The sequence below is a fragment of the Chiloscyllium plagiosum genome, unplaced genomic scaffold (genome assembly GCF_037043375.1).
Source record: "Chiloscyllium plagiosum isolate Xiang-an unplaced genomic scaffold, Cpla_swu_hap1 HiC_scaffold_16, whole genome shotgun sequence".
Lineage (NCBI taxonomy): Eukaryota > Metazoa > Chordata > Chondrichthyes > Orectolobiformes > Hemiscylliidae > Chiloscyllium > Chiloscyllium plagiosum.
The window spans coordinates 75,366,420-75,386,853 of record NW_028270154.1 but is presented as its reverse complement, the minus strand read 5'-3'; positions in this window follow the sequence as shown (position 1 = coordinate 75,386,853).

Sequence of the window (20,434 nt, the reverse complement as noted above, 5' to 3'; positions counted from 1 at the left end):
ACAGGGAGTGGTGGGATTCTCTTCTACAGAAAGTGGTGGGATTCTCTTCTACAAAGGGTGGTAGGATTCTCTTCCACTGGGAGTGGTGGGATTCTCTTCTACAGAGAGTGATGGGAATCCCTTCCACAGGGAATTGTGGGATTCTCTTCCATAGGGAATGGTGTGATTCTTTTCCACAGAGAGTGGTGGGATTCTCTTCTACAGAGAGTGGTGGGATTCTCTTCCACTGGGAGTGTGTGGGATTCTCTTCCACAGGGAGTGGTGGGATTCTCTTCTATAGAGAGTGGTGGGATTCTCTTCCACAGGGAATGGTGCGATTCTCTACTACTGAGAGTGCTGGGATTCTCATCCACTGGGAGTGTGTGGAATTCTCTTCCACAGAGAGTGGTGGGATTCTCTTCCACTGGGAGTGCATGAAATTATCTTTAACTGGGAGTGGTGGGATTCTCTTCCACAGAGAGCAGTGTGACTCTCTTCTACAGAGAGTGGTGGGATTCTTTTCCGCTGGGAGTGTGGTATTCTCTTCTACCGAGAGTGTTGGAATTCTATCCACTGGGAATGGTGTGATTCTTCTCCACGGAGAGTGGTGTGATTCTCTTCCACTGGGAGTGTATGGAATTCTCTTCCATTGGGAGTGGTGGGATTCTCTTCTGCAGAGAGTGGTGGGATTCTCTTCTACAGGGAGTGGTGGGATTCTCTTCCACTGGGAGTGGTGTGATTCTCTTCTACAGAGAGTGATGGGATTCCCTTCCACTGGGAATTGTGGGATTCTCTTCCACAGGGAATGGTGTGATTCTCTTCTACAGAGAGTGATTGGCTTCTCTTCCACAGGGAATGGTGGGATTCTCTTCCACAGAGAGTGGTGGGATTCTGTTCTACAGGGAATGGTGGGACTCTCTTCCACAGAGAGTGGTGGGATTCTCTTCTACTGAGAGTGCTGGGATTGTCTTCCAAAGGGAGTGTGTGGGATTCTCTTCTACAGTGTGTGGTGGGATTCTCTTCTACAGAGAGTGGTAGGATTCTCTTCCACTGGGAGTGGTGGGATTGTCTTCTACAGAGAGTGGTGGGATCCTCCTCCATTGGGAGTGGCGGAATTCTCTTCTACAGAAAGTAGTGGGATTCTCTTCTACAGAGAGTGGTGGGATCCTCCTCCATTGGGAGTGGAGGAATTCTCTTCTACAGAGAGTGGTAGGATTCTCTTCCACTGGGAGTGATGGCAGTCTCTTCTACAGAGAGTGGTGGGATTCTCTTCCACTGGGAGTGGTGGGATTCTCTTCTACAGAAAGTAGTGGGATTCTCTTCTACAGAGAGTAGTGGGATTCTCTTCTGCAGAAAGTGGTAGGATTCTCTTCCACTGGGAGTGATGGGAGTCTCTTCTAGAGGGAGTGGTGGGATTCTCTTCCATTGGGAGTGGTGGGATTCTCTTCTACAGAGAGTAGTGGGATTCTCTTCTACAGAGAGTGGTAGGATTCTCTTCCACTGGGAGTGGTGGCATTCTCTTCTACAGAGAGTGGTAGGATTCTCTTGCACTGGGAGTGCATGGAATTCTCTTCCACTGGGAGTGATGTGATTCTTTTCTACTGAGAGTGGTGGGATTCTCTTCCACAGGGAGTGGTGTGATTCTCTTCTACAGAAAGTGGTGGGATTCTCTTCTACAAAGGGTGGTAGGATTCTCTTCCACAGGGAGTGGTGGGATTCTCTTCTACAGAAAGTGGTGGGATTCTCTTCTACAAAGGGTGGTAGGATTCTCTTCCACTGGGAGTGGTGGGATTCTCTTCTACAGAGAGTGATGGGAATCCCTTCCACAGGGAATTGTGGGATTCTCTTCCATAGGGAATGGTGTGATTCTTTTCTACAGAGAGTGGTGGGATTCTCTTCTACAGAGAGTGGTGGGATTCTCTTCCACTGGGAGTGTGTGGGATTCTCTTCCACAGGGAGTGGTGGGATTCTCTTCTATAGAGAGTGGTGGGATTCTCTTCCACAGGGAATGGTGCGATTCTCTACTACTGAGAGTGCTGGGATTCTCATCCACTGGGAGTGTGTGGAATTCTCTTCCACAGAGAGTGGTGGGATTCTCTTCCACTAGGAGTGCATGAAATTATCTTTGACTGGGAGTGGTGGGATTCTCTTCCACAGAGAGCAGTGTGACTCTCTTCTACAGAGAGTGGTGGGATTCTTTTCCGCTGGGAGTGTGGTATTCTCTTCTACCGAGAGTGTTGGAATTCTATCCACTGGGAATGGTGTGATTCTTCTCCACGGAGAGTGGTGTGATTCTCTTCCACTGGGAGTGTATGGAATTCTCTTCCATTGGGAGTGGTGGGATTCTCTTCTGCAGAGAGTGGTGGGATTCTCTTCTACAGGGAGTGGTGGGATTCTCTTCCACTGGGAGTGGTGGGATTCTCTTCTACAGAGAGTGATGGGATTCCCTTCCACTGGGAATTGTGGGATTCTCTTCCACAGGGAATGGTGTGATTCTCTTCTACAGAGAGTGATTGGCTTCTCTTCCACAGGGAATGGTGGGATTCTCTTCCACAGAGAGTGGTGGGATTCTGTTCTACAGGGAATGGTGGGACTCTCTTCCACAGAGAGTGGTGGGATTCTCTTCTACTGAGAGTGCTGGGATTGTCTTCCAAAGGGACTGTGTGGGATTCTCTTCTACAGAGAGTGGTGGCATTATCTTCCGCTGGGAGTGGTGGTATTCTCTTCTACCGAGAGTGCTGGAATTCTCATCCACTGGGAGTGTGTGGGATGCTCTTCCACTGGGAGTGGTGGGATTCTCTTCTACAGAGAGTGGTGTGATTCTATTCCACTGGGAGTGTATGGAATTCTCTTCCATTGGGAGTGGTGGGATTCTTTTCTACAGAGAGTGGTGGGATTCTCTTCCACAGAGAGTGGTGTGATTCTCTTCCACTGGGAGTGTATGGAATTCTCTTCCATTGAGAGTGGTGGGATTCTCTTTTACAGAGAGTGTTGAGATTCTCTACCAGTGGGAGTGGCGTAATTCTCTTCTACAGAGAGTGATTGGCTTCTCTTCCACAGGGAATGGTGGGATTCTCTTCCACAGAGAGTGGTGGGATTCTGTTCTACAGGGAATGGTGGGACTCTCTTCCACAGAGAGTGGTGGGATTCTCTTCTACCGAGAGTGCTGGAATTCTCATCCACTGGGAGTGTGTGGGATGCTCTTCCACTGGGAGTGGTGGGATTCTCTTCTACAGAGAGTGATGGGAATCCCTTCCACAGGGAATTGTGGGATTCTCTTCCATAGGGAATGGTGTGATTCTTTTCTACAGAGAGTGGTGGGATTCTCTTCTACAGAGAGTGGTGGGATTCTCTTCCACTGGGAGTGTGTGGGATTCTCTTCCACAGGGAGTGGTGGGATTCTCTTCTATAGAGAGTGGTGGGATTCTCTTCCACAGGGAATGGTGCGATTCTCTACTACTGAGAGTGCTGGGATTCTCATCCACTGGGAGTGTGTGGAATTCTCTTCCACAGAGAGTGGTGGGATTCTGTTCTACAGGGAATGGTGGGACTCTCTTCCACAGAGAGTGGTGGGATTCTCTTCCACTGGGAGTGTATGGAATTCTCTTCCATTGAGAGTGGTGGGATTCTCTTTTACAGAGAGTGTTGAGATTCTCTACCAGTGGGAGTGGCGTAATTCTCTTCTACAGAGAGTGATTGGCTTCTCTTCCACAGGGAATGGTGGGATTCTCTTCCACAGAGAGTGGTGGGATTCTGTTCTACAGGGAATGGTGGGACTCTCTTCCGCAGAGAGTGGTGGGATTCTCTTCTACTGAGAGTGCTGGGATTGTCTTCCACAGGGAGTATGTGGGATTCTCTTCTACAGTGTGTGGTGGGATTCTCTTCTACAGAGAGTGGTGGGATTATCTTCCACTGGGAGTCTGTGTGACTCTCTTCTACAGAGAGTGGTGGGATTATCTTCCACTGGGAGTGGTGGTATTCTCTTCTACCGAGAGTGCTGGAATTCTCATCCACTGGGAGTGTGTGGGATGCTCTTCCACTGGGAGTGGTGGGATTCTCTTCTACAGAGAGTGATGGGAATCCCTTCCACAGGGAATTGTGGGATTCTCTTCCATAGGGAATGGTGTGATTCTTTTCTACAGAGAGTGGTGGGATTCTCTTCTACAGAGAGTGGTGGGATTCTCTTCCACTGGGAGTGTGTGGGATTCTCTTCCACAGGGAGTGGTGGGATTCTCTTCTATAGAGAGTGGTGGGATTCTCTTCCACAGGGAATGGTGCGATTCTCTACTACTGAGAGTGCTGGGATTCTCATCCACTGGGAGTGTGTGGAATTCTCTTCCACAGAGAGTGGTGGGATTCTCTTCCACTAGGAGTGCATGAAATTATCTTTGACTGGGAGTGGTGGGATTCTCTTCCACAGAGAGCAGTGTGACTCTCTTCTACAGAGAGTGGTGGGATTCTTTTCCGCTGGGAGTGTGGTATTCTCTTCTACCGAGAGTGTTGGAATTCTATCCACTGGGAATGGTGTGATTCTTCTCCACGGAGAGTGGTGTGATTCTCTTCCACTGGGAGTGTATGGAATTCTCTTCCATTGGGAGTGGTGGGATTCTCTTCTGCAGAGAGTGGTGGGATTCTCTTCTACAGGGAGTGGTGGGATTCTCTTCCACTGGGAGTGGTGGGATTCTCTTCTACAGAGAGTGATGGGATTCCCTTCCACTGGGAATTGTGGGATTCTCTTCCACAGGGAATGGTGTGATTCTCTTCTACAGAGAGTGATTGGCTTCTCTTCCACAGGGAATGGTGGGATTCTCTTCCACAGAGAGTGGTGGGATTCTGTTCTACAGGGAATGGTGGGACTCTCTTCCACAGAGAGTGGTGGGATTCTCTTCTACTGAGAGTGCTGGGATTGTCTTCCAAAGGGACTGTGTGGGATTCTCTTCTACAGAGAGTGGTGGCATTATCTTCCGCTGGGAGTGGTGGTATTCTCTTCTACCGAGAGTGCTGGAATTCTCATCCACTGGGAGTGTGTGGGATGCTCTTCCACTGGGAGTGGTGGGATTCTCTTCTACAGAAAGTAGTGGGATTCTCTTCTACAGAGAGTGGTGGGATCCTCCTCCATTGGGAGTGGTGGGATTCTTTTCTACAGAGAGTGGTAGGATTCTCTTCCACTGGGAGTGATGGCAGTCTCTTCTACAGAGAGTGGTGGGATTCTCTTCCACTGGGAGTGGTGGGATTCTCTTCTACAGAAAGTAGTGGGATTCTCTTCTACAGAGAGTAGTGGGATTCTCTTCTGCAGAAAGTGGTAGGATTCTCTTCCACTGGGAGTGATGGGAGTCTCTTCTAGAGGGAGTGGTGGGATTCTCTTCCATTGGGAGTGGTGGGATTCTCTTCTACAGAGAGTAGTGGGATTCTCTTCTACAGAGAGTGGTAGGATTCTCTTCCACTGGGAGTGGTGGCATTCTCTTCTACAGAGAGTGGTAGGATTCTCTTGCACTGGGAGTGCATGGAATTCTCTTCCACTGGGAGTGATGTGATTCTTTTCTACTGAGAGTGGTGGGATTCTCTTCCACAGGGAGTGGTGTGATTCTCTTCTACAGAAAGTGGTGGGATTCTCTTCTACAAAGGGTGGTAGGATTCTCTTCCACAGGGAGTGGTGGGATTCTCTTCTACAGAAAGTGGTGGGATTCTCTTCTACAAAGGGTGGTAGGATTCTCTTCCACTGGGAGTGGTGGGATTCTCTTCTACAGAGAGTGATGGGAATCCCTTCCACAGGGAATTGTGGGATTCTCTTCCATAGGGAATGGTGTGATTCTTTTCTACAGAGAGTGGTGGGATTCTCTTCTACAGAGAGTGGTGGGATTCTCTTCCACTGGGAGTGTGTGGGATTCTCTTCCACAGGGAGTGGTGGGATTCTCTTCTATAGAGAGTGGTGGGATTCTCTTCCACAGGGAATGGTGCGATTCTCTACTACTGAGAGTGCTGGGATTCTCATCCACTGGGAGTGTGTGGAATTCTCTTCCACAGAGAGTGGTGGGATTCTCTTCCACTAGGAGTGCATGAAATTATCTTTGACTGGGAGTGGTGGGATTCTCTTCCACAGAGAGCAGTGTGACTCTCTTCTACAGAGAGTGGTGGGATTCTTTTCCGCTGGGAGTGTGGTATTCTCTTCTACCGAGAGTGTTGGAATTCTATCCACTGGGAATGGTGTGATTCTTCTCCACGGAGAGTGGTGTGATTCTCTTCCACTGGGAGTGTATGGAATTCTCTTCCATTGGGAGTGGTGGGATTCTCTTCTGCAGAGAGTGGTGGGATTCTCTTCTACAGGGAGTGGTGGGATTCTCTTCCACTGGGAGTGGTGGGATTCTCTTCTACAGAGAGTGATGGGATTCCCTTCCACTGGGAATTGTGGGATTCTCTTCCACAGGGAATGGTGTGATTCTCTTCTACAGAGAGTGATTGGCTTCTCTTCCACAGGGAATGGTGGGATTCTCTTCCACAGAGAGTGGTGGGATTCTGTTCTACAGGGAATGGTGGGACTCTCTTCCACAGAGAGTGGTGGGATTCTCTTCTACTGAGAGTGCTGGGATTGTCTTCCAAAGGGACTGTGTGGGATTCTCTTCTACAGAGAGTGGTGGCATTATCTTCCGCTGGGAGTGGTGGTATTCTCTTCTACCGAGAGTGCTGGAATTCTCATCCACTGGGAGTGTGTGGGATGCTCTTCCACTGGGAGTGGTGGGATTCTCTTCTACAGAGAGTGGTGTGATTCTATTCCACTGGGAGTGTATGGAATTCTCTTCCATTGGGAGTGGTGGGATTCTTTTCTACAGAGAGTGGTGGGATTCTCTTCCACAGAGAGTGGTGTGATTCTCTTCCACTGGGAGTGTATGGAATTCTCTTCCATTGAGAGTGGTGGGATTCTCTTTTACAGAGAGTGTTGAGATTCTCTACCAGTGGGAGTGGCGTAATTCTCTTCTACAGAGAGTGATTGGCTTCTCTTCCACAGGGAATGGTGGGATTCTCTTCCACAGAGAGTGGTGGGATTCTGTTCTACAGGGAATGGTGGGACTCTCTTCCACAGAGAGTGGTGGGATTCTCTTCTACCGAGAGTGCTGGAATTCTCATCCACTGGGAGTGTGTGGGATGCTCTTCCACTGGGAGTGGTGGGATTCTCTTCTACAGAGAGTGATGGGAATCCCTTCCACAGGGAATTGTGGGATTCTCTTCCATAGGGAATGGTGTGATTCTTTTCTACAGAGAGTGGTGGGATTCTCTTCTACAGAGAGTGGTGGGATTCTCTTCCACTGGGAGTGTGTGGGATTCTCTTCCACAGGGAGTGGTGGGATTCTCTTCTATAGAGAGTGGTGGGATTCTCTTCCACAGGGAATGGTGCGATTCTCTACTACTGAGAGTGCTGGGATTCTCATCCACTGGGAGTGTGTGGAATTCTCTTCCACAGAGAGTGGTGGGATTCTGTTCTACAGGGAATGGTGGGACTCTCTTCCACAGAGAGTGGTGGGATTCTCTTCCACTGGGAGTGTATGGAATTCTCTTCCATTGAGAGTGGTGGGATTCTCTTTTACAGAGAGTGTTGAGATTCTCTACCAGTGGGAGTGGCGTAATTCTCTTCTACAGAGAGTGATTGGCTTCTCTTCCACAGGGAATGGTGGGATTCTCTTCCACAGAGAGTGGTGGGATTCTGTTCTACAGGGAATGGTGGGACTCTCTTCCGCAGAGAGTGGTGGGATTCTCTTCTACTGAGAGTGCTGGGATTGTCTTCCACAGGGAGTATGTGGGATTCTCTTCTACAGTGTGTGGTGGGATTCTCTTCTACAGAGAGTGGTGGGATTATCTTCCACTGGGAGTCTGTGTGACTCTCTTCTACAGAGAGTGGTGGGATTATCTTCCACTGGGAGTGGTGGTATTCTCTTCTACCGAGAGTGCTGGAATTCTCATCCACTGGGAGTGTGTGGGATGCTCTTCCACTGGGAGTGGTGGGATTCTCTTCTACAGAGAGTGATGGGAATCCCTTCCACAGGGAATTGTGGGATTCTCTTCCATAGGGAATGGTGTGATTCTTTTCTACAGAGAGTGGTGGGATTCTCTTCTACAGAGAGTGGTGGGATTCTCTTCCACTGGGAGTGTGTGGGATTCTCTTCCACAGGGAGTGGTGGGATTCTCTTCTATAGAGAGTGGTGGGATTCTCTTCCACAGGGAATGGTGCGATTCTCTACTACTGAGAGTGCTGGGATTCTCATCCACTGGGAGTGTGTGGAATTCTCTTCCACAGAGAGTGGTGGGATTCTCTTCCACTAGGAGTGCATGAAATTATCTTTGACTGGGAGTGGTGGGATTCTCTTCCACAGAGAGCAGTGTGACTCTCTTCTACAGAGAGTGGTGGGATTCTTTTCCGCTGGGAGTGTGGTATTCTCTTCTACCGAGAGTGTTGGAATTCTATCCACTGGGAATGGTGTGATTCTTCTCCACGGAGAGTGGTGTGATTCTCTTCCACTGGGAGTGTATGGAATTCTCTTCCATTGGGAGTGGTGGGATTCTCTTCTGCAGAGAGTGGTGGGATTCTCTTCTACAGGGAGTGGTGGGATTCTCTTCCACTGGGAGTGGTGGGATTCTCTTCTACAGAGAGTGATGGGATTCCCTTCCACTGGGAATTGTGGGATTCTCTTCCACAGGGAATGGTGTGATTCTCTTCTACAGAGAGTGATTGGCTTCTCTTCCACAGGGAATGGTGGGATTCTCTTCCACAGAGAGTGGTGGGATTCTGTTCTACAGGGAATGGTGGGACTCTCTTCCACAGAGAGTGGTGGGATTCTCTTCTACTGAGAGTGCTGGGATTGTCTTCCAAAGGGACTGTGTGGGATTCTCTTCTACAGAGAGTGGTGGCATTATCTTCCGCTGGGAGTGGTGGTATTCTCTTCTACCGAGAGTGCTGGAATTCTCATCCACTGGGAGTGTGTGGGATGCTCTTCCACTGGGAGTGGTGGGATTCTCTTCTACAGAGAGTGGTGTGATTCTATTCCACTGGGAGTGTATGGAATTCTCTTCCATTGGGAGTGGTGGGATTCTTTTCTACAGAGAGTGGTGGGATTCTCTTCCACAGAGAGTGGTGTGATTCTCTTCCACTGGGAGTGTATGGAATTCTCTTCCATTGAGAGTGGTGGGATTCTCTTTTACAGAGAGTGTTGAGATTCTCTACCAGTGGGAGTGGCGTAATTCTCTTCTACAGAGAGTGATTGGCTTCTCTTCCACAGGGAATGGTGGGATTCTCTTCCACAGAGAGTGGTGGGATTCTGTTCTACAGGGAATGGTGGGACTCTCTTCCACAGAGAGTGGTGGGATTCTCTTCCACTGGGAGTGTATGGAATTCTCTTCCATTGAGAGTGGTGGGATTCTCTTTTACAGAGAGTGTTGAGATTCTCTACCAGTGGGAGTGGCGTAATTCTCTTCTACAGAGAGTGATTGGCTTCTCTTCCACAGGGAATGGTGGGATTCTCTTCCACAGAGAGTGGTGGGATTCTGTTCTACAGGGAATGGTGGGACTCTCTTCCACAGAGAGTGGTGGGATTCTCTTCTACTGAGAGTGCTGGGATTGTCTTCCACAGGGAGTATGTGGGATTCTCTTCTACAGTGTGTGGTGGGATTCTCTTCTACAGAGAGTGGTGGGATTATCTTCCACTGGGAGTCTGTGTGACTCTCTTCTACAGAGAGTGGTGGGATTATCTTCCACTGGGAGTGGTGGTATTCTCTTCTACCGAGAGTGCTGGACTTCTCATCCACTGGGAGTGTGTGGGATGCTCTTCCACTGGGAGTGGTGGGATTCTCTTCTACAGAGAGTGATGGGAATCCCTTCCACAGGGAATTGTGGGATTCTCTTCCATAGGGAATGGTGTGATTCTTTTCTACAGAGAGTGGTGGGATTCTCTTCTACAGAGAGTGGTGGGATTCTCTTCCACTGGGAGTGTGTGGGATTCTCTTCCACAGGGAGTGGTGGGATTCTCTTCTATAGAGAGTGGTGGGATTCTCTTCCACAGGGAATGGTGCGATTCTCTACTACTGAGAGTGCTGGGATTCTCATCCACTGGGAGTGTGTGGAATTCTCTTCCACAGAGAGTGGTGGGATTCTCTTCCACTAGGAGTGCATGAAATTATCTTTGACTGGGAGTGGTGGGATTCTCTTCCACAGAGAGCAGTGTGACTCTCTTCTACAGAGAGTGGTGGGATTCTTTTCCGCTGGGAGTGTGGTATTCTCTTCTACCGAGAGTGTTGGAATTCTATCCACTGGGAATGGTGTGATTCTTCTCCACGGAGAGTGGTGTGATTCTCTTCCACTGGGAGTGTATGGAATTCTCTTCCATTGGGAGTGGTGGGATTCTCTTCTGCAGAGAGTGGTGGGATTCTCTTCTACAGGGAGTGGTGGGATTCTCTTCCACTGGGAGTGGTGGGATTCTCTTCTACAGAGAGTGATGGGATTCCCTTCCACTGGGAATTGTGGGATTCTCTTCCACAGGGAATGGTGTGATTCTCTTCTACAGAGAGTGATTGGCTTCTCTTCCACAGGGAATGGTGGGATTCTCTTCCACAGAGAGTGGTGGGATTCTGTTCTACAGGGAATGGTGGGACTCTCTTCCACAGAGAGTGGTGGGATTCTCTTCTACTGAGAGTGCTGGGATTGTCTTCCAAAGGGACTGTGTGGGATTCTCTTCTACAGAGAGTGGTGGCATTATCTTCCGCTGGGAGTGGTGGTATTCTCTTCTACCGAGAGTGCTGGAATTCTCATCCACTGGGAGTGTGTGGGATGCTCTTCCACTGGGAGTGGTGGGATTCTCTTCTACAGAGAGTGGTGTGATTCTATTCCACTGGGAGTGTATGGAATTCTCTTCCATTGGGAGTGGTGGGATTCTTTTCTACAGAGAGTGGTGGGACTCTCTTCCACAGAGAGTGGTGTGATTCTCTTCCACTGGGATTGTATGGAATTCTCTTCCATTGAGAGTGGTGGGATTCTCTTTTACAGAGAGTGTTGAGATTCTCTACCAGTGGGAGTGGCGTAATTCTCTTCTACAGAGAGTGATTGGCTTCTCTTCCACAGGGAATGGTGGGATTCTCTTCCACAGAGAGTGGTGGGATTCTGTTCTACAGGGAATGGTGGGACTCTCTTCCACAGAGAGTGGTGGGATTCTCTTCTACTGAGAGTGCTGGGATTGTCTTCCACAGGGAGTATGTGGGATTCTCTTCTACAGTGTGTGGTGGGATTCTCTTCTACAGAGAGTGGTGGGATTATCTTCCACTGGGAGTCTGTGTGACTCTCTTCTACAGAGAGTGGTGGGATTATCTTCCACTGGGAGTGGTGGTATTCTCTTCTACCGAGAGTGCTGGAATTCTCATCCACTGGGAGTGTGTGGGATGCTCTTCCACTGGGAGTGGTGGGATTCTCTTCTACCGAGAGTGCTGGAATTCTCATCCACTGGGAGTGTGTGGGATGCTCTTCCACTGGGAGTGGTGGGATTCTCTTCTACAGAGAGTGATGGGATTCTATTCCACTGGGAGTGGATGGAATTCTCTTCCATTGGGAGTGGTGGGATTCTCTTCTACCGAGAGTGGTGGGATTCTCTTCCACTGGGACTGGTGGTATTCTCTTCCACAGAGAGTGGCGTAATTCTCTTCTACAGAGAGTGGCGTAATTCTCTTCTACTGAGAGTGCTGGGATTTTCTTCCACAGGGAGTATGTGGGATTCTCTTCTACAGTGTGTGGTGGGATTCTCTTCTACAGAGAGTGGTGGGATTATCTTCCACTGGGAATGTGTGTGACTCTCTTCTACAGAGAGTGCTGGAATTCTCATCCACTGGGAGTGTATGGAATTCTCTTCCATTGGGAGTGGTGGGATTGTCTTCTACAGAGAGTGGTGGGATTCTCTTCCACTGGGAGTGTATGGAATTCTCTTCCATTGGGAGTGGTGGGATACTCTTCTACAGAGAGTGGTGTGATTCTTTTCCACGGAGAGTGGTGTGATTCTCTTCCACTGGGAGTGTATGGAATTCACTTCCATTGGGAGTGGTGGGATTCTCTTCTACAGAGAGTGGTGGGATTCTCTTCCACTGGGATTGTGTGGCCTTCTCCTCTACTGGGAGTGTATGGGATTCTCTTCCACAGGGAATGTTCAGATTTTCTTCCACTGGGACTGGTGTGATCCTCTTCCACAGAGAGTGGTGGGATTCTCTTCTACGGAGAGTGGTCGGATTCTCTTCCACTGGGAGTGGTGGGATTCTCTTCCACAAGGAATGGTGGGATTCTCTTCTATAGAGAGTGGTCGGATTCTCTTCCACTGGGAGTGGTGGGATTCTCTTCCTCAGGGGATGAGTGGAATTCTCTTCAATTGGGAGTGTATGGAATTCTCTTCTCCAGAGAGTGGTGGGATTCTCCACTTCAGAAAGTGGTGGGATTCTCTTCCACAGGGAGTAGTGTGATTCTCTTCCACAGAGAGTGGTGGGATTCTCTTCTACAGATAGTGGTGGGATTCTCTTCCACAGGAAGTGATGGGATTCTCTTCTATAGAGAGTGGTGGGATTCTCTTCCACAGGGAAGGGTGGGACTCTCTACTACCGAGAGTGCTGGGATTCTCATCCACTGGGAGTGTGTGGAATTCTCTTCTACAGAGAGTGGTGGGTTTCTCTTCCACTGGGAGTGCATGGAATTATCTTTGACTGGGAGTGGTGGAATTCTCTTCCACAGAGAGCAGTGTGACTCTCTTCTACAGAGAGTGCTGTGATTCTTTTCCACTGGGAGTGTTGGTATTCTCTTCTACCGAGAGTGCTGGAATTCTCATCCATTGGGAGTGTGTGGGATGCTCTTCCACTGGGAGTGGTGGGATTCTCTTCTACAGAGAGTGGTGTGATTCTTTTCCACGGAGAGTGGTGTGATTCTCTTCCACTGGGAGTGTATGGAATTTTCTTCCACTGGGACTGGTGTGATCCTCTTCCACAGAGAGTGGTGTGATTCTCTTCCACTGAGAATGGTGGGTTTCTCTTCCATAGAGAGTGGTCGGATTCTCGTCCACTGGGAGTGGTGGGGTTCTCTTCCACAAGGAATGGTGGGAATCTCTTCTACAGAGAGTAGTCGGATTCTCTTCCACTGGGAGTGGTGGGATTGTCTTTCACAAGGAATGGTGGGATTCTCTTCAATTGGGAGTGTATGGAATTCTCTTCTCCAGAGAGTGGTGGGATTCTCCTCTACAGAAAATGGTGGGATTCTCTTCCACAGGGAGTGGTGGGATTCTCTTCTACAGAGAGTGGTGGGATTCTCTTCCACTGGGAGTGGTCGGATTCTCTTCTACAGAGAGTGATGGGATTCCCTACCACTGGGAATTGTGGGATTCTCTTCCACAGGGAGTAGTGTGATTCTCTTCCACAGAGAGTGATTGGCTTCTCTTCCACAGGGAATGGTGGGACTCTCTTCCACAGAGAGTGGTGGGATTCTCTTCTACTGAGAGTGCTGGGATTGTCTTCCACAGGGAGTGTGTGGGATTCTCTTCTACAGTGTGTGGTGGGATTCTCTTCTACAGAGAGTGGTGGGATTATCTTCCACTGGGAGTGTGTGTGACTCTCTTCTACAGAGAGTGGTGGGATTATCTTCCACTGGGAGTGGTGGTATTCTCTTCTACCGAGAGTGCTGGAATTCTCATCCACTGGGAGTGTGTGGGATGCTCTTCCACTGGGAGTGGTGGGATTCTCTTCTACTGAGAGTGGTGGAATTCTCATCCACTGGGAGTGTGTGGGATGCTTTTCCACTGGGAGTGGTGGGATTCTCTTCTACAGAGAGTGGTGTGATTCTTTTCCACGGAGAGTGCTGTGATTCTCTTCCACTGGGAGTGTATGGAATTCTCTTCCATTGGGAGTGGTGTGATTCTCTTCTACAGAGAGTGGTGGGATTCTTTTCCACAGAGAGTGGTGTGATTCTCTTCCATTGGGAGTGTATGGAATTCTCTACCATTGGGAGTGGTGGGATTCTCTTCTGCAGAGAGTGGTGGTATTCTCTTCCACTGGGCATGTGTGAGATTCTCTTCCACAGGGAGTATGAGGGATTCTCTTCCACTGGGATTGTATGGCCTTCTCTTCTACTGGGAGTGTATGGGATTCTCTTCCACAGGGAATGATCAGATTTTCTTCCACTGGGACTGGTGTGATCCTCTTCCACAGAGAGTAGTGGGATTCTCTTCCACTGAGAATGGTGGGATTCTCTTCCACTGGGAGTGGTGGGATTCTCTTCCACAAGGAATAGTGGGATTCTCTTCTATAGAGAGTGGTCGGATTCTCTTCCACTGGGAGTGTTGTGATTTTGTCTTCATCAGGGAATGAGTGGAATTCTCTTCAATTGGGAGTGTATGGAATTCTGTTCTCCAGAGAGTGGTGGGACTCTCCACTTCAGAAAGTGGTGGGATTCTCTTCCACAGGGAATGGTGTGATTCTCTACTACCGAGAGTGCTGGGATTCTCATCCACTGGGAGTGTGTGGAATTCTCTTCCACAGAGAGTGGTGGGTTTCTCTTCCACTGGGAGTGCATGGAATTATCTTTGACTGGGAGTGGTGGAATTCTCTTCCACAGAGAGCAGTGTGACTCTCTTCTACAGAGAGTGCTGTGATTCTTTTCCACTGGGAGTGGTGGTATTCTCTTCTACCGAGAGTGCTGGAACTCTCATCCATTGGGAGTGTGTGGGATGCTCTTCCACTGGGAGTGGTGGGATTCTCTTCTACAAAGAGTGATGGGATTCTCTTCCACTGGGAGTGTATGGAATTCTTTTCCAGAGGGAGTGGTGGGATTCTTCTCCACGGAGAGTGGTGTAATGCTCTTCCACTGGGAGTGGATGGAATTCTGTTCCATTGGGAGTGGTGGGATTCTCTTCTACAGAGAGTGTTGAGATTCTCTACCAGTGGGAGTGGCGTAATTCTCTTCTACGGAGAGTGGTGGGATTCTCTTTCACTGGGAGTGGTGGTATTCTCTTCTACCGAGAGTGCTGGAATTCTCATCCACTGGGAGTGTGTGGGATGCTCTTCCACTCGGAGTGGTGGGATTCTCTTCTACCGAGAGTGCTGGAATTCTCATCCACTTGGAGTGTGTGGGATGCACTTCCACTGGGAGTGGTGGGATTCTCTTCTACAGAGAGTGGTGTGATTCCTTTCCACGGAGAGTGGTGTGATTCTCTTCCACTGGGAGTGTATGGAATTCTCTTCCATTGGGAGTGGTGGGATTCTCTTCTACAGAGAGTGGTGTGATTCTTTTCCACGGAGAGTGGTGTGATTCTCTTCCACTGGGAGTGTATGGAATTTTCTTCCACTGGGACTGGTGTGATCCTCTTCCACAGAGAGTGGTGGGATTCTCTTCCACTGAGAATGGTGGGATTCTCTTCCACTGGGAGTGGTCGGATTCTCTTCCACTGGGAGTGGTGGGATTCTCTTCCACAAGGAATGGTGGGATTCTCTTCTACAGAGAGTGGTCGGATTCTCTTCCACTGGGAGTGGTGGGATTGTCTTCCTCAGGGAATGAGTGGAATTCTCTTCAATTGGGAGTGTATGGAATTCTCTTTTCCAGAGAGTGGTGGGATTCTCCTCGACAGAAAATGGTGGGATTCTCTTCCACAGGGAGTAGTGTGATTCTCTTCTACAGAGAGTGATGGGATTCCCTACCACTGTAAATTGTGGGATTCTCTTCCACAGGGAGTAGTGTGATTCTCTTCTACAGAGAGTGCTGGGATTGTCTTCCACAGGGAGTATATGGGATTCTCTTCTACAGTGTGTGGTGGGATTCTCTTCTACAGAGAGTGGTGGGATTATCTTCCACTGGGAGTGGTGGTATTCTCTTCTACCGAGAGTGCTGGAATTCTCATCCACTGGGACTGTGTGGGATGCTCTTCCACTGGGAGTGGTGGGATTCTCTTCTACCGAGAGTGCTGGAATTCTCATCCACTGGGAGTGTGTGGGATGCTCTTCCACTGGGAGTGGTGGGATTCTCTTCTACAGAGAGTGGTGTGATTCTTTTCCACGGAGAGTGCTGTGATTCTCTTCCACTGGGAGTGTATGGAATTCTCTTCCATTGGGAGTGGTGTGATTCTCTTCTACAGAGAGTGGTGGGATTCTTTTCCACGGAGAGTGGTGTGATTCTCTTCCACTGGGAGTGTATGGAATTCTCTTCCACTGGGAGTGGTGTGATTCTCTTCGACAGAGAGTGCTGGGATTCTTTTCCACGGAGAGTGGTGTGATTCTCTTCCACTGGGAGTGTATGGAATTCTCTACCATTGGGAGTGGTGGGATTCTCTTCTGCAGAGAGTGGTGGGATTCTCTTCCACTGGGCATGTGTGAGATTCTCTTCCACAGGGAGTATGAGGGATTCTCTTCCACTGGGATTGTGTGGCCTTCTCTTCTACTGGGAGTGTATGGGATTCTCTTCCACAGGGAATGATCAGATTTTCTTCCACTGGGACTGGTGTGATCCTCTTCCACAGAGAGTGGTGGGATTCTCTTCCACTGAGAATGGAGGGATTCTCTTCTACGGAGAGTGGTCGGATTCTCTTCAACAAGGAATGGTGGGATTCCCTTCTATAGAGAGTGGTCGGATTCTCTTCCACTGGGAGTGGTGGGATTGTCTTCCTCAGGGAATGAGTGGAATTCTCTTCAATTGGGAGTGTATGGAATTCTCTTCTTCAGAGAGTGGTGGGATTCTCCACTTCAGAAAGTGGTGGGATTCTCTTCCACAGGGAGTAGTGTGATTCTCTTCTACAGAGAGTGGTGGGAATCTCTTCCACAGGGAATGGTGTGATTCTCTACTACTGAGAGTGCTGGGATTCTCATCCACTGGGAGTGTGTGGAATTCTCTTCTACAGAGAGTGGTGGGTTTCTCTTCCACTGGGAGTGCATGGAATTATCTTTGACTGGGAGTGGTGGAATTCTCTTCCACAGAGAGCAGTGTGACTCTCTTCTACAGAGAGTGGTGTGATTTTTTTCCACTGGGAGTGGTGGTATTCTCTTCTACCGAGAGTGCTGGAATTCTCATCCACTGGGAGTGTGTGGGATGCTCTTCCACTGGGAGTGTATGGAATTCTCTTCCATTGGGAGTGGTGTGATTCTCTTCTACAGAGAGTGGTGGGATTCTTTTTCACGGAGAGTGGTGTGATTCTCTTCCACTGGGAGTGTATGGAATTCTCTACCATTGGGAGTGGTGGGATTCTCTTCTGCAGAGAGTGGTGGGATTCTCTTCCACTGGGCATGTGTGAGATTCTCTTCCACAGGGAGTATGAGGGATTCTCTTCCACTGGGATTGTGTGGCCTTCTCTTCTACTGGGAGTGTATGGGATTCTCTTCCACAGGGAATGATCAGATTTTCTTCCACTGGGACTGGTGTGATCCTCTTCCACAGAGAGTGGTGGGATTCTCTTCCACTGAGAATGGTGGGATTCTCTTCTACAGAGAGTGGTCGGATTCTCTTCCACTGGGAGTGGTGGGATTGTCTTCCTCAGGGAATGAGTGGAATTCTCTTCAATTGGGAGTGTATGGAATTCTCTTCTCCAGAGAGTGGTGGGATTCTCCTCTACAGAAAATGGTGGGATTCTCTTCCACAGGGAGTAGTGTGATTCTCTTCTACAGAGAGTGTTGGGATTCTCTTCCACTGGGAGTGGTGGGATTCTCTTCTACAGAGACTGATGGGATTCCCTACCACTGTAAATTGTGGGATTCTCTTCCACAGGGAGTAGTGTGATACTCTTCTCCAGAAAGTGATTGGCTTCTCTTCCACAGGGAATGGTGGGATTCTCTTCCACAGAGAGTGGTGGGATTCTGTTCTACAGGGAATGGTGGGACTCTCTTCCACAGAGAGTGGTGGGATTCTCTTCCACAGGGAATGGTGGGATTCTCTTCTACAGAGAGTGGTGGGATTCTCTTCCACAGGGTGTGTGTGGGATTCTCTTCTGCAGAGAGTGATGTGATGCTCTTCTGCAGAGAGTGGTGGGATTCTCTTCTACAGAGTGTGGTTAGACTCTCGTCCACTGGGAGTGGTGGGATTCTTTTCTACGGAGAGTGGTGGGATACTCTTCCACAATGAATGTATGGAAGTCTCTTCGACTGGGGGTGGTGGGATTCTCTTCCACAGGGAGTATGTGGGATTCTCTTCCACAGGGAGTGTATGGAATTCTCTTCCACTAGGAGTGTGTGGGATTTTCATCTACATGGAATGGTGGGATTCTCTTCCACTGGGACTGCTGGGATTCTCTTCCACAGAGAGTGGAGGGATTCTCTTCCTCAGAAAGTGGTGTGGATCTCTTCCATTGGGAGTGGTGGGATTCTCTTCCAAGAGAGTGGTGGGATTTTCTTCCACAGGGAGTGGTGTGATTATCTTCTACAGGGAATAGTGGGAATCTCTTCCACAGGGAGTGTACGGAATTCCCTTCCTCTCGGAGTGGTGTAATTCTCTTCCACAGGGAGTGGTGTGAATCTCTTCTACAGTGTGTGGTGGAATTCTCTTCAGCAGAAAGTGGTGGGATTCTCTTCCATAGAGAGTGGTGGGATTCTGCTTTACAGGGAGTGCTGTGATTCTCTTCTACAGGGAGTGGTGGGATTCTACTCTACAGATAGTGGTGGGATTCTCTTCCACTGGGAGTGCATGGAATTCTCTTCCACTGGGAGTGGTGTGATTCCTTTCTATGGAGAGTGGTGGGATACTCTTCAACAGGGAGAGTATGGATTTCTCTTCGACTGGGAGCGGGAGGATTGTCTTCTACAGAGAGTGGTGGGATTCTCTTACAAAGGGAGAGGTGGGATTCTCTTCCACAGGGAATGGAGGGATTTGTATTCCAGTGGGAGTGGTTGGATTCTCTTCCACAGAGAGTGATGTGATGCTCTTCTACAGAGAATGGTGGGATTCTCTTCTACAGAGAGTGGTGTGCCTCTCTTCCACTGGGAATGTGTGGGATTCTCTTCTACAGGGAGTGTACGGAATTCACTTCAACTGGGAGTGGTGTAATTCTATTCCACAGGGAGTGGAGGGATTCTCTTCCACCGGGAGTCGTGGGATTCTTTTCTACAGAGAGTGATGGGATTCCCTTCCACTGTGAATTGTGGGATTCTCTTCCACAGGGAATGGTGTGATTCTCTTCTACAGAAAGTGATTGGCTTCTCTTCCACAGGGAATGGTGGGATTCTCTTCTACAGGGAGTGTGTGGGATTCTGTTCTACAGGGAATGGTGGGACTCTCTTCCACAGAGTGTGGTGGGAATATCTTCTACTGAGAGTGCTGGGATTGTCTTCCACAGGGAGTGTGTGGGATTCTCTTCTACAGTGTGTGGTGGGATTCTCTTCCACAGAGAATGGTGGGATTATCTTCCGCTGGGAGTGGTGGGATTCTCTTCTACCGAGAGTGCTGGAATTCTCATCCACTGGGAGTGTGTGGGATGCTCTTCTACAGTGTGTGGTGGGATTCTCTTCTACAGAGAGTGGTGGAATTATCTTCCGCTGGGAATGGTGGGATTCTCTTCTACCGAGAGTGCTGGAATTCTCAGCCACTGGGAGTGTGTGGGGTGCTCTTCCACTGGGAGTGGTGGGATTCTCTTCTACAGAGAGTGGTCGGATTATCTTCCGCTGGGAATGGTGGGATTCTCTTCTACCGAGAGTGGTGGGATTCTCTTCCACTGGGCGTGTGTGGGATTCTCTTCCACAGGGAGTATGAAGGATTCTCTTCCACTGGGATTGTGTGGCCTTCTCTTCTACAGGAAGTGTTTGGGATTCTCTTCCACAGGGAATGGTCGAATATTCTTCCACTGATAATGGTGTGATTCTCTTCCACAGAGAGTGGTGGGATTCTCTTCCACAGAGAGTGGTTGGATTCTCTTCCATTGGGAGTGGTGGGATTGTCTTCCTCAGGGAATGAGTGGGATTCTCTTCAATTGGAAGTGTATGGAATTCTCTTCTCCAGAGAGTGGTGGGATTGTCCTCTACAGAAAGTGTGGGATTCTCTTCCACAGGGAGTGTGTGGAATTCTCTTCCACTGGGAGTGGTGTGATTTCTTTCTATGGAGAGTGGTGGGATACTCTTCAACAGGGAGAGTATGGATTTCTCTTCGACTGGGAGCGGGAGGATTGTCTTCTACAGAGAGTGGTGGGATTCTCTTACAAAGGGAGAGGTGGGATTCTCTTCCACAGGGAATGGAGGGATTTGTATTCCAGTGGGAGTGGTTGGATTCTCTTCCACAGAGAGTGATGTGATGCTCTTCTACAGAGAATGGTGGGATTCTCTTCTACAGAGAGTGGTGTGCCTCTCTTCCACTGGGAATGTGTGGGATTCTCTTCTACAGGGAGTGTACGGAATTCACTTCAACTGGGAGTGGTGTAATTCTATTCCACAGGGAGTGGAGGGATTCTCTTCCACCGGGAGTCGTGGGATTCTTTTCTACAGAGAGTGATGGGAT